The sequence below is a fragment of the Leiobunum rupestre genome, chromosome 10, assembly GCF_980474605.1.
Source record: "Leiobunum rupestre chromosome 10, qqLeiRupe1.1.hap1, whole genome shotgun sequence".
Lineage (NCBI taxonomy): Eukaryota > Metazoa > Arthropoda > Arachnida > Opiliones > Sclerosomatidae > Leiobunum > Leiobunum rupestre.
Window position 1 is genome coordinate 9350710 of NC_143393.1, and position 9544 is coordinate 9360253.

Below are 9544 nucleotides of genomic sequence, written 5' to 3' on the forward strand. Positions count from 1 at the left end.
ACACGACCAGATAACAGAGCGAATCCACCAATAAATTATACAAAAAAAGTAGAGCGTGTTACGTCAGAATACCGTAAAAAGGGGAAAGTTTCCGAATTTTAGACCAATTTAAGCTAGCCCGATAACTTTTGGCAAAAATAAGAGTGGAATCTGAAGTGCCTTCTTAGCCACTCTTATCTCTTTTGAGGCAGACAAAAATTGCACACCCAAAGCGAAAAACGGAGCTAAAAGAAAATAAAGTTACGCGAGACAGGCCTCGTCATTATACAGATTTCTAGAGGCAGATAGAGTTTTCCCCGACACGCAACGCGAACCCGGAGGCCGGGGGTACAGTCTACCGCTCTTTTTATTCACCCAAAGAATCGAGTAAAGAAGCTAGCTACGCTTTTAACGCACCCCTTCCAAAAAATAGCCCTCGAATGGGGAAGCATAATACGGGGTAATAGCGCCAAAAAGTACGCGTCTCGACTTATAATACGCGTATTATGTATATCGGGCTTCTTTGATAACCAATCCTCTCGCCTTTATTATGCCCGGGACGCAACGATGAGGCCCCATCCACTCTTTGACGCTGGGTAGTTTATGTAAATGACCCTGCGGGGTAACTACGTTGCGTAGCTAATACACCCCAACAGCTGATAGTAAGAGTTTTATATATATATTTTTTTCACCAACGAGAGAGAGAGAGAGAAAAAAGGCCTACACTTTTCTCCAGAAAGATTTACAAGTTCGGGAAACCGTTCTAGCGGCCAATTTATGCCAAATTTAACAATGGAGGCCCAAGTTTAATGAGACTCTCTCTCTTCTAGATTTTTTCACGATTTCGCTTCTACTGTGGTCTTTTGCCATTTTTACGGTCAAATTTTCGAAGAAATCGTCGGGTATTATGATTGTGATTAGAGGAAAGTAGTTTTATCGTTTCCAGTCAGGCGCCCGGACAAGGAACGGCTGGTTGTACCTTACCTTAGTCGTAAATATTACGTAACGCGCGGTTATGATAGTTGCGTTCGCATTTGGAACAGCTATGGATGCTAACATACGTAACGTAATCACTCATAAGTATGCCGTAAAAGCTTTATCTTTAATGAAACCCAGCGCCCCCAAATGAATACTTGAACATCCCCAACCAGAACGACCCAAAAAATCGATTGCTCAACTAACAACTAATATCATTTAACATCGGGTACCTGTATTTTTAATAAAATATTCTGTTTTAAACGAAGTTAAAAATTAACCAAATAAAGCCAATTTTGGTATATTTGCTAATTTCAGGAGTGGGAGTTCAAATTTACGATTTTTGGTATCAAGGCAAAGGTACTGTCACACGCAAAAACGTAATTTTGAAATCTGTCAATTCGTGATCGAAACGATTCTAGATGGCGTAACGGCGCTAGCTCCTCCGAGGTAGAGCCTATGACAGGCTTGGAAATAAGCGGTGGTCACTGGGTCAAAGACCAGTTTATTAATTGCTCGGAACCGTTTTTTTATTCAAAAGCTAGGGGTTCATTGGTCCAGTGTCCAGTTTATTAATTCAAAATTATCTACCGTATTATTAACCAACTGGTCTACGTGACCACTTAAATAATTCAAGAGTTGGGAGTCACTAGAAATAAACCTTATTTCCAAGCCTGGCCTATGATCAAAATAATTTTTTTTTAAATAAACTTATCAAAATATCAGCGAACGATGTAAAAGTTATATTATTAAAGTCAAATTTACCAATAATGATGAGGAAAAACTAATAGCGTCTGCTTTCGCCACTACCTATCTAGGTTTCAATGGCGAACTAAAGAGGGCGTAGCGATAGTTTTCAGTCGTGAATAGGCTTCGAGCTTCGAAAAGATAGCGCCATCTACTTTAATACCTGTCAACTAAATGTGCTAAAAAATAGCAGACGACTTTTGAATATGAATTTTCTTTAATAGCGTTTTCCATTTGATTTCTCGAGATTCGCTCCGAATCTGTCTCGGACGTCATAGATCTCGACCCAAACGACTAGAGTAAAACCGCAAACGGAACATTCCATGAACAGATTCCCGCGCTTTGTTGGTTTTCGTCTGCTAGTAATTTGAATTTTCGGGTCTTGGTCTGCCATTTAGCCAAAAAAATAGAAAAGGAGCATGCTAAAATTTTCTCCGATCTCAATCTCGATCTGTCGAAATCGGCAGATCGGTTTTGGGCGATCTCGGAGCACGCAAGAGCTGGAAATGGAACACGCGAAACTTGATCGGAGCAGATCTTTCTGGAAGACCCTTCAATTTTGTAAATTTCCCCGTACAGTGGCGCCAAACAAGTGACGTAATTTACGTTATATCCCATGAACAAGGTTTCATTAAATAAAATGTTTTTATATCATCCTTATGAACCAGAGTTTTTGAATGTATTAAATTAATTTTTAACGCGTTTTCCAAGCCGTGTTATCATATGTAACATAATTACTCATAAGTATGCCTCTGTGTAACATTTCCATTGAAAAAAATTCAATGAGACCTTGTTTCACGCGGAACATACATTAAGCGGACCCAAAAATGCAAAAATGCTTATAATGCTTGCGCTATTGAAAAGGTTACCATGGAAATGAAATCATGTGATCGCGAGGCACGAACTAAACTTGACATGGGCAAAGCCAGAAACGCGCGAGGAATTCTCACTAACTTCCGTTTCCCATCAGTAAAGTTGATGACGCGTATTTCGTCACGGAATTGTAAGTGACATAATTTACGTCATATCCCGTGAACAAGGTTTCATTAACGAAAATGCTTTTATGGCATACTTATGAGTGATTATGTTACATATGGTGTTATTCAAGAATCTTAGTCTCAATAATTTTGGTAGATAAAATAGAATTTCTGTAGCGGCAATCGTGGCGCCATCCCTTAGTAAACTATTTATTAACAAAGTAATATTAATTAACCTTTCTTGGGACACTAGAAACTGCCGTATGCTAAATAGTCGTTCAGCGAGAAACCTATAGATGGCAGTAGTGCAATTACAAATTTAGGTCCGCTATGACCGGAATGTACAGAAGGTGTAATCTTTGGTGTATTCTTACCAACCAAGGCTTATGAAAGTAAATTAACAAATTGTTAGCTTTTGGATGCTTAATCGTCCATCGCTTTTACGGCAATCACTTAAAGGCCTAAAATTTCTTCTGCCTGTTTTCCTTTAAGTTTACTTCCCGCCGCTCAAATATCCTGGTGGTAGGCCAACGTGTTCTGCGGTTGGCTTACCACCAAGATATTTGCGCGGCGGGAAGTAAACTTAAAGGAAAACATTCAGAAGAAATACTAGGCCTTTTATCATTTCCAATGAAATTTTGTTCTCTCTTTCTGTTGCTTAGCTGTTTCTGGCAAGCACGCTGAGTATAATTAAACCAAGGATCCTAACATATATCCTATATGTTAGGATCCTTGGTTTAATTAAACCCTGGCCATGTGCCCCTAGAAACAGTGTTGCCAGATTCTAGGAAATTTTTCATATTGTGGGAATATTTGGGGTCCATTTAGGCTCTGTGGAGAAAAGGTAATTTTTTTCAAAAATGTTGATTTTGTGAGAATTTTCATGTCTGCGGGTATATATCCTATTTTTTTTAATTTGACTATCAATAGAAAGCTCAAAATTTTCTAGAACAGTGTATTTTTTTAATCTTGGAATTTTATAAATAATAGAATTATATCAATCAATGCATAGACCTAACAACCAAAATGTTTAAAAATTGTAATTTCAATAAAATTTAATTTTAAAAGTATCGTTGTGGGCTAAATAGGGGTGTTTGAATTCATGGAAATTTACTATCCAGCAATGGGGATTTCAACTTGCGAACATTGGCAACACTGCCTAGAAACTCGGCGCGTATAGAGAACGAAACCTCTATTTTAGCGTAAAAAAAAAACAGTAAATAAAAGCAGAGAAACGGGGATGCTCGCCTCACGAGGGGGGAAATGCGGCTCGTAAACAAGCCAAGTAGCTCCAGGAAATAAAATAAAGTTTTCACAAAAGCACTTATTACATCAAAAAGTGAAAGAGCTCATGCTACCAAAGAAAAGATTCAGGAAGCTACGGTTTGCGATCGCCCTTAGCCGCCACTACTATCAATAATCGCCAAAGGAGTACGGTTTACGCTCCCTGGTTAGGTCCAAGAACGCCAGGTAAGCCTTATATTTCTCCCTAACATCCAGTTAGATAACAAAAGCGTGTTTTTAGCCCCAAAATCCGCTTGTTTGCTGAAGAGGGACCTTTAGGACCGTTTTATAAATTTCGTATAAATCGAGCCATAAGCTTTAAACTATAATTTAACATCTGGGGGCTTATTCAGCCTTCTATTTGGGCTTCTACGGGGGGAAAGGCCTAACGGAATATGGTCACTTTATCCCCCAAATATTTCTCCTTTCGTATAGGTACTAAAGTATTTAAGGCTTGACGAGACCAATATTCGCAGCGACGCTCTGCTATGAAGAAATTTCCCACATCCGCTTTGAGTACGTGTTTTGCAACCGATATTAGACCAAGCGAGACATATAGGAACCCTGTAGTTAAATTGCAATAGAGAAAATCCCAAGTTCCATGGAAATATCTTACAAAGCATCTTACCAAAGACGTGTGACTAAACGTAACAACGCTTGCCCTATTATCATTTGTCAAAAATAATATATCAAACCATTTTAATAGGCTCTTCAATAAAAACCATTCAGAGATTCGCTAGGAAGTATTGATACATGGAACCTGGACGTGTAACTTACTCTTTATATGGCTCTTGTAAAACGGCCAAAATTGTGCTAGGCCTAACGGATAATGTTTGCGTCGAGGAGAAAACATGGTGTTAGAGCTAACATATAATTTTTGCATCTAGTAGAAAAAATTGTCTTAGGCCTAACGGATCATTTGTGCGTCGAGGAGAAAACGTGGTCTTAGGCCTAACGGATCATTTTTTGCGTCGAGGAGAAAACGTGGTCTTAGGCCTAGCGGGTAATTTTGGCTTCGATGCATTTTGAAAAATTTTATTTAAGGAAAAAGTGGCGCTTATAAAGTGAATGACGAACATAGTTGACTTGATTATGGATTGTAGATGGCTTCTTGGCTAGCTAGACGAATCTGGTAATTTTTCACTCAGCGATACCCTTTTATTTTATTGAAGAGTATATTATTCAAGCAAACGAATTTAGTGGTAACCTAATTTAACCGCTTGTTACCCTAACCTAACAAAACACTACGAAGAACCATGTATGTCTTCAGTGCCGTATTAAGACCGTTCGGGACCCCATGCCTAAGTAGGTATTGGGGGGGCCCCCTACCCGATTCCCAAACCAAAGCACATCAAATTTAATAATTTAAAACCCTTTTTTTCTTATATTCGACAAGGAAATTCTCCAATAAATTTTTTTTAAATTAAATTAATTTATCAGCTTCAATGCTAAGTATTCGCGACCGAAAACTATCGCTACGCCCCCTTTGGTTCAACATTGAAACCTAGATTGGTAGCGGCTAAAGCAGACGTTATTAGTATTTCTTGATCGTTATTCGCAAATTTAACTTTATAAATAATGACACTTGCATTATAAATAAACGCTCCTATGACTTTTTAATTTGTCTGTAGCAGACGCTAGATCATAGGCACTACCTCGGAGAAGCTATCGCCGTTAGGCCACTTAAGGTCCAAGTGTACTCTTTTTAACATAACACATTTTATTAGCCTGTTCCGGGGATGAGATTAATCCGCTCCATAAACTATTCGCTTGATCCGGAGTATTTGGGCTACTCTTTTTACTCCTTCTAAAAAGGAGGTGAAAGTTCGGATTTTGTCGTCTGCTAGCCAAAATTTATCTGCTGAAAAGGCTACAGGCAGCCATTTTGGAGAAACTTTTTTTACTTTACAAACTATTCGCCACCGTTATTTAGTTGAGACCATTGAGTTGGGAATATTAATCTAGAGATCCAATAAAATCTACTCCCCGCGAAACAAGTTTTTGGAAATTACGAATGTGCCTAATCCCCTAAAATGACGAGAAAACGTTATCATTTGACCCGTGGCGCCATCCATTATTTTTGAAAAAAAAAATCTTTTTGCCGGAAAACGCGTCTTATTTGAACGAACCATTGAGAGATAGACAGCGCCACGAATAGAATGATAAAGTTTTCTCGTCATTTGGGAGCAGACGGCAGTATTCTTATTTTTTAAAATACTGAAATCCGACGTTTTGATTGGACCTCTAGATTAATATTCCCAACTCAATGGTTGAGACGTAACTTTACTTTTCTGGGACTAATTTGACTAAACCCCAAAAGGCAATTGTCTTTTTCTACCGCATATTATACTGATAGTAAATTCCTAATTGAAAAATAGAATCGAGGACAAAAAGTAAAACGTTTTATTTATCTCGGGGTAAGATTCACCCAGTCCCGAATTTTGTTCGCTTGTTCCAGAGCTCTAAGGTTACACTTTTTACTCTTCCTCGAAAGGAGGTGTAGATGGAGTAATCTAGCTTTGTCGTCTGCTTAAATTTCGTTTAACAAAAACATGACGGGTTTAGAACCTCTTCACATGTGGCAAGCTTTTAATAAATGCTATTTAATAGCTTTAAAAGTCGCTTGATGACTTAGACCTAAGGTGGTGCCTTGGGTATTAGCCTAGCTGATGATTATTATTATTAAATAAATGAAAAAAATAGCCACATATTGATGACCGGCCTCCATCTTAAAACAAAACTACGGCTGCTACGTCAAATAAATAACCTGCTATTTTATTTCGGGCAAATTAAATATATTTTGAAGTTTATTTTTCTGAAAATTAAGGTTTTTTAAATTGAACCTTTTTGCGCTTGGTGGGCTAGGGGCTGACCAGTTTGACGTAATCCTTCAATAATCAGTTAGGCTAATACCCAAGGCACCACTTTACGCCCAAGTCATCCAGCGACCTATAATGTTATTAAGTAGGTGGCCGGTAATAAAGTGATTAAATAATTGATTACAGATTTAACATGAGGTTGACGCATAGCCATCGATTGACATAGTCTCACGGACCTCGGAAAAGAAAAAAGATGTAGTAATGCGCAGTCACTTTCAGTCCTTCAATTGTCCCATTTCTGTAGCTCCAAATTTAAATAAAAATTGAACGCTTTAAATTGAGGCAATTTAGTTTAGTTCTCGGGGTAAAATTGGAAACCTCGTCCGCGGTAGGATTCGAACCTACAATCTTCTGATAACCTCCAAAGATGCTCCGAAGTCAGACGCCTTATCCATTAGGCCACGCGGACGATGCTTTGCCACTCGACACTACCCCTGAAAAGAATTCTTCCTCGAAAAGCAATCGATGTATCCGCTGAAACAAGACAACGCGTACTAAGAAAGCAGGAATATATTCAGCCAAGAAGGGATTTTTATCATCCAAATGAAAAATATCACAATCATTCTGAAAAAGTGACATATAATGTAAAGAAAATATTAGGAATATTAATAAGAACATTTTTGTACATTGATGTTGTAAACTTAAGTGAAACATTTATTCCGTTTTTGTAAAACTAATCGGTTTTCCCCGAAAAAACTCAAAAAAATTTCTTTTAAAAACTATAGCTATCCTCTGAAATTTGCTATAAATATCATCTTTTTTCGCACTTACGTATTCATATTATACACTTATGGTAAAACGACTAGGAACTCTGTAACCCGGAAGCTTAACACTCTTTGTGATTCGAATCTTTCGATTGTTCATCCAAATGGAGTTAAAGTTCAAATTCAGCCAATCATAGAGTACTCCAAAAAAAATTCCATAGTGTTGCCTACGAGCACGCGACTTAAGCAACTATAGATGGTTTATCAGACAATTTTATCTGTTGCCTACGAGCACGGTGTAAGCAACTATAAGAACTATTGATGGTTTATCAGACAATTTTATCTGTTGCCTACGAGCACGCAGGGTAACCATCTATCGATAGTTTATCAGATAATTTTATCGGTTGCCTACGAGCACGCGGTGTACGCCACTATCGATGGTTTATCAGACAATTTTATCTGTTGCCTACGAGCACGCGGTGTAAGCAACTATAAGAACTATTGATGGTTTATCAGACAATTTTATCTGTTGCCTACGAGCACGCAGCGTAAGCATCTATCGATAGTTTATCAGATAATTTTATCGGTTGCCTACGAGCACGCGGTGTAAGCATCTATCGATAGTTTATCAGATAATTTTATCGGTTGCCTACGAGCACGTGGTGTAAGCAACTATAAGAACTATTGATGGTTTATCAGACAATTTTATCTGTTGCTTACGAGCACGCGGCGTAAGCCACGCGGTGTAAGCAACAATCGATGGTTTATCAGACAATTTTATCTGTTGCCTACGAGCACGCGGTGTAAGCAACTATAAGAACTATTGATGGTTTATCAGACAATTTTATCTGTTGCCTACGAGCACGCAGCGTAAGCATCTATCGATAGTATATCAGATAATTTTATCGGTTGCCTACGAGCACGCGGTGTAAGCATCTATCGATAGTTTATCAGATAATTTTATCGGTTGCCTACGAGCACGCGGTGTAAGCAACTATTGAGGGTTTATCAGACAATTTTATCTGTTGCCTACGAGCACGCAGCGTAAGCATCTATCGATAGTATATCAGATAATTTTATCGGTTGCCTACGAGCACGCGGTGTAAGCATCTATCGATAGTTTATCAGATAATTTTATCGGTTGCCTACGAGCACGTGGTGTAAGCAACTATTGAGGGTTTATCAGACAATTTTATCTGTTGCCTACGAGCACGTGGCGTAAGCCACGCGGTGTAAGCAACTATCGATGGTTTATCAGACAATTTTATCTGTTGCCTACGAGCACGCGGTGTAAGCAACTATAAGAACTATTGATGGTTTAGCAGACAATTTTATCTGTTGCCTACGAGCACGCAGCGTAAGCCACGCGGTGTAAGCAACTATCGATAGTTTATCAGATAATTTTATCGGTTGCCTACGAGCACGCGGTGTAAGCATCTATCGATAGTTTATCAGATAATTTTATCGGTTGCCTATGAGCACGCGGTGTAAGCAACTATCGAGGGTTTATCAGACAATTTTATCTGTTGCCTACGAGCACGTGGTGTAAGCAACTATCGATGGTTTATCAGACAATTTTATCTGTTGCCTACGAGCACGCGCTGTAAGCAGCTATCGATAGTATATCAGATAATTTTATCGGTTGCCTACGAGCACGCGGTGTAAGCATCTATCGATAGTTTATCAGATATTTTTATCCGTTGCCTACGAGCACGCGGCGTAAGCATCTATTAAGGGTTTATCAGACAATTTTATCTGTTGCCTACGAGCACGCGGTGTAAGCAACTATCGATGGTTTATCAGACAATTTTATCTGTTGCCTACGAGCACGCGGTGTAAGCAGCTATAAGAACTATTGATGGTTTATCAGACAATTTTATATGTTGCCTACGAGCACGCAGCGTAAGCATCTATCGATAGTTTATCAGATAATTTTATCGGTTGCCTACGAGCATGCGGTGTAAGCCACGCGGTGTAAGCAACTATCGATGGTTTATCA

The 9544-nt window shown here is 38.7% G+C and overlaps 1 non-coding gene across 1 annotated transcript; it reads right to left on the minus strand.

Annotated features, from left to right (window-relative positions):
* Positions 1-7161: 7161 nt before the first annotated feature.
* TRNAR-UCG (transfer RNA arginine (anticodon UCG)) lies at positions 7162-7250 on the minus strand. Its single transcript is given in 2 exon segments — positions 7162-7197; positions 7214-7250. It is a non-coding gene; the product is annotated as a tRNA-Arg (tRNA).
* Positions 7251-9544: the final 2294 nt, after the last annotated feature.